The sequence below is a fragment of the Artemia franciscana genome, chromosome 1 (assembly GCF_032884065.1).
Source record: "Artemia franciscana chromosome 1, ASM3288406v1, whole genome shotgun sequence".
NCBI classification, from domain to species: domain Eukaryota; kingdom Metazoa; phylum Arthropoda; class Branchiopoda; order Anostraca; family Artemiidae; genus Artemia; species Artemia franciscana.
Window position 1 is genome coordinate 6399855 of NC_088863.1, and position 5338 is coordinate 6405192.

Below are 5338 nucleotides of genomic sequence, written 5' to 3' on the forward strand. Positions count from 1 at the left end.
AAAATAATGCGGCAACTTGGATTTGAAACTTGTTGTCCTAAATTGAATCAGCTTTAAACCCACTGTATTATACCCACTTTATATTTTACCCACTGTGTATTTTTTACCGACTTTACCCTTTTTACCCACCACCCTATTTTACCCGCTGTGTATTTTAAGCAGATCCTATACCAGTTCCCAAAATCCAGGACCATTTGCAAAGTAGGTTCAGTTGCATTGCCAGTTTCTGTTGAAACCCATTTTGAATCTATTGACACCTTTTCTCTTAAAAATGAAATCGGCTTGTTACTGATATTTCAAGTGGAAGACTTATTATTCTTACAAAATTCTCAAAATATGAATATATATGTTTCAAAATATGAATCAAAATATTTCTACTATTGGAATACAATTCACTAGGACGTTCTACTTAATTCTAATATTTTCAGAGTCTAGGACAAAAACGACAGCAATTTTGGACAAAAGTTGCCGAAACCCGGGATTGAACCAGGGACCTTTAGATCTTCAGTCTAACGCTCTCCCAACTGAGCTATTTCGGCATGTTTGATACAGGCTTGGCGCGCAACATTATAAGACAAATTCAGAAGCAGCTTTCTTCGTTGGTGTAAGCATAGATGAAGGGGCTATTGAGAAGGAGACATTTCAAGAAAATAATCCGGGAAAAAAAATCCTTAATATGCAGAGTAGTTCACGTTTTGACTGTAGCTTTACTGAACTTTACCCCCACCCCTAAATACGCTGATTTTTGCCCAGAGGCGTCATTTGGGGATTTTCCCCAAGGCGCCACCCCAGATTTTCCAGGGGGCCCAAGCTTCCACCACAAAGGGCCCTTTGCCGGCCATAATAATCCATTATGTCCAATATAATCCATTCTGTCCAATTGATTTGAAATTACTGCACACCTATTAACCAAAGAGCATAATTAATTGACGACCCTTGGGGTAATTACGCTATTTGCTATTAATTATTGTAAACTTTGAAAGTAGGTAAGATACATAATAAAATTCTCGAGTTCTATCAAATGCCCATTTCCTAGATGATTACGCGACACGAAGTCAGTCGGGGGGGCCCAAGATGGAGTTTATGCCCACCCCGAGATTTGGTCCAAATGGTGCCTCTGTTTTTGCCTAAAATATTTATTTCCAGTGTGTTTTTCCGTTTCTTGATTTGGTCACAGTTGATTAAATTTACGGTTACACGGGTTTAAACAAGGGTCGTTCTCGTTTCGATTGCGTGGCATGGGAAATACATGGAAAATATATAAAAATTGGGCTATGTATTTGCACATTAGATGGGAAAGGGTAAAGTACAGTGGATATCCAGTCACAACTAGTTAACTACAAAAATTCTGCATAATCGGAATTAAGAAAAATTTTCTTAACATGATTCCTTTATAATAGTCCCTAATTTAGGTTTATACCCTTTCTTCTTTAGAAAACCGGCATTGAACCTGTGGATGATTAAATTTAAAAAAAAACTAGTTTTTTTTTAACTGAAAGTAAGAAGCTACATTAAAACTTAAAACGGACAGAAATTACTCTGTGTATGCAAGGGGCTGTTCCTTCCTCAGCGTCCCGCTCTTTACGCTGAAGTTTGATTCTTTCTCTCAATTCTACTTTACTAAATAGTAAATAACTTTAGCGTAAAGAGCGGGACGTTGAGTACATAACTTACAAATTAACTTACGTTACGAACTTCTATATTCGTATATTTTTATTATGTATATGAGGGGGTTTGCCCCTCATATTTTCAACTTTCAGTTATTGAACTTTGAGTTTTTAAACTTTGAAAGTTGAAACTTTCAGTTTCAACTTTCATATTTTGTAACTTTCAGTTTAAAAAACTAGTTTTTTTTAATTTAATTTCTGAACATTTTGAATTAATGCATGTTTGATTTTGGTTCTCCGCACATAAATTGTTAACATAGAATTTGCTTATTAATTCTTTTTTTGCCTAAATGTCTTTCTCTTAGTTTTGATCAGACGATTTTGAGAAATAATGGGTGTGGAAGGAGGCCTAGTTGCCCTCCAATTTTTTTAGTTACTTAAAAAGGCAACTAGAACTTTTAATTTTTAACAAACGTTTTTATTAGTAAAAAATATACGTAATTTAAGAATTAACTTACGTAACAAACTTCTATATTCTTATATTTTTATTATGTATATGAGGGGGCTTGTCCCCTCGTTAATGGCTCGCTCTTTACACTAAAGCTTAAGTTTATCCCAATTCTTTAAGAATGACCCTTGGATCAGAAAGGCCGTAGAATAAATAGTTGAAATTACTAAAGATAGTTTAGCATAAAGAGCGAGGTATTTAAGAGGAGAAGAACCCCTCATATTCGTAATAATCTTTTTTCGTTTTAAGTTTTATGCTACTCTTTACGTTCAATTGAAAAAACTTTTTCATGCTTATTTTTTCATTGTTTTTTTTTATAGTAATGCTAGAAAATCCTGCGCCCTTTTCATTGAATTTATCTTGCCCTATGACATATTCCTCCAAGGAAAGATCCTCCCACATAGCCCCCTCGTCTCAATCCCCCCTCCCCCAATAAAAAAATCCCCCTGAAAACGTCTGTATAGTTATCAATAACCATTACTGTATGTAAATTAAATAATAAAAAAACAAGTTTTCTTTTAACTGAAAGTAAGGAGCAACATTAAAATATTAAAACTTCTACAGTGGGTTTCTCTGATACGCTGAATCTGACGGTGTAATTTTTGTTAAGATTCTATGACTTTTAAGGGATAGTTCCCCCTATTTTCTAAAATAAGGCAAATTTTCTCAGGCTCGTAACTTTTGATGGGTAAGACTAAACCTGATGAAACTTATATATTTAAAATCAGCATTAAAATGCAATTCTTTTGATGTAACTATTGGTATCAAAATTCCGTTTTTTAGAGTTTCAGTTACTATTAAGCCAGGTCACTCCTTACTACAGTTCGTTACCACGAACTGTTTGATTTTCTTTTGGAAGGCTCCCGAGAGATGTTAAATTTGGGCATTGCAATACACTTGCAATGCCAAAAAAAAAAAAAAAAAAAAAAAAAAAAAAGTATCAATTCAGAGTTCAAAGTGTCAACATCTAAATTGGATATTGCATGGACATTATTAATCCAGTAAGTTTTTTGTGAAGAAAATCAAAATTTCGCAATAGGGATTATAGTGACGCATAAGTATGAATCAGTAGTGCTCTTTGACCAGTTTGACTGGTTTTTCCCAGTAAAGGATAATGGATAACAGAGAGTATGTGCATTGCCCGGTAATGAACTTTTTGCAAAACAACTGGGAAGAAGGTATTGAAGAAGCTACTATTATTCAACACGCAATAGACTTTTTTGAATGCGGTGTTATTGCTGATGCGAAAAGCGAATTTTGGGCGAAGGTTGCGCCAAATGATAATTGCCCCCGGCGCATCGGTGCGAAAGCTTCTGCGAACAATGTGAAAGATATTCTTGATTTTATTAAGAAACTGGACTCTGAGGAGGTATCAACTCCGATTTTTGTGATCAAGTCTCCAACCGAGGTCCCGGTTTTGCCCGGAGTTGCGTATTCTAGGCTGTCAACAAAGGTGAATCGCGTGGAACAACTACTCAAGGTTGTTGCCACCAAGCTGGATGCTTATGAACTGAATTACCCGCAACTGCCGAAACCTGCAATTCCCGACTCGCATGCTACTATTGTTGTGTCGAACCTTCCATCTACCCTTTCGGACCCAATTAAACGAAAAGATCTGATAGATCAGATCGATGGACACAAATCAATCACTAGCATTCACCCTGTTCGTGACAAACTGTTTATCAATATAGATAAGTCAGTTGCTGAAGATTTCCGCTTATCGGTGACTAGTGCGTTTACTGGATCTTCTGCGAAAGTTCTAACCAAGAAGTTTTACGGACTCCTGAAGGGAATCCCGCATGATTTTGAACTGTCCCACCTGATATCGTGCCCTGGTGTTTCTGGTGCCTCCAGGCTAGGGAAATCGCTTGCAGTAAAACTTGAATTCTCTGATGCAACATCAAGAGTCGAAGCATTTAGATATGGTCTCAAAGTTGTATACGAAATCCTAAGTGTTTATGAGTTCAAAGCGATTCCCCGGTGCTGTAACAATTGCCAATCCCCTGACCATCTCCAGTCGTCTTGTCCCAGTGTTACACCAAAATGTGCGCGATGTGCCGGTCCTCATGTTTCAGATGGAGACTCGCCTTGCAATTTGTCACCTAAGTGCGCAAACTGTGGAGGTGATCATGTTTCGTTTAGCCTCACTTGCCCTAAATTGAAAGCAATTGTCAGTCGCAAGTTACCGAAAACAAACTAATGTCTGAATCAGTATCACTCGTGTCCTTCAATATTAATGGGACAAAAAACAAGGACCTGACCATTGATGAACTGTACAGTAAGTTTGACATTGTATGCTTTCAGGAACATCTTTTGACCGCAACGAGTGTTAATTTCCTGCGCCGCAGTTCCGCCCACTTTGTTTTCACAACAAATACTAAATCTACTTTTGGAAGGCCTTCAGGGGGTTTAGCATGTATTATAAAACAAAAGCTCAGCTTTCTGTCCCCGTCATGCTATTTCTCTGATGAACATTTATTGGCTATAAGACTTGGTAAAACCGTATTGATAAACACTTACCTGCCTCACGATGGGAAGAATATGACATCGCTTAATAAATTCTCCAAAGCATGCTCTAGTTTGAAAACTCTCCTTCAAAGTATAAGCAAAAATGGGTACGAATTTATTATTATTGGAGATATGAACACTGATGTAAAACGTGATTCTGCTCGTACTGTGAACCTACTTGATTGTCTCCCTGATTACAGAATAATTGCGAAGGATCTACCCTTCTCGTATGTGCATAATTCCGGCAGCTTATCGGATATTGATCACGTGATTTGTTCCCCGTTCATTACATCTTCAACAGTGCATGTCCACGAAGATGAGCAAGATATTGATCACCTTCCTTTATCGCTATGCTTTTCGATTAGAAAAGATAGTACTGACCAGGCTTGTGCTCCTGCCTCTAAATGGTTTGTGCGGAGTAATTTGAAAAATGTTAATATGCCATTATATATTTCAACCCTGGCCATTCTCCTTGGTTCTTTACGTGTACCTTTTCATCTACTCCAGCGGAGTGTTAGTCCTACTAAAAGTAATTACGATCTGAATCATTATTACAACCAAATCGTGTGGTGTTTAAAACGCGCTGAGGAGGTTGCTGTCCCTCAGGAGCGAGTGAGGAAAAGTACAAGGAAACCAATCTGGTCGTGTGACCCTGAGCTGAAAAGTGTGAAAAATAAAGCCAAATTGTGGCTGCGTATATGGGTTGCTAATGGTC

General features: G+C 37.4%; 1 non-coding gene across 1 annotated transcript; it reads right to left on the reverse strand.

Annotated features, from left to right (window-relative positions):
• Positions 1-466: 466 nt before the first annotated feature.
• Trnaf-gaa (transfer RNA phenylalanine (anticodon GAA)) lies at positions 467-539 on the reverse strand. Its single transcript has one exon. It is a non-coding gene; the product is annotated as a tRNA-Phe (tRNA).
• Positions 540-5338: the final 4799 nt, after the last annotated feature.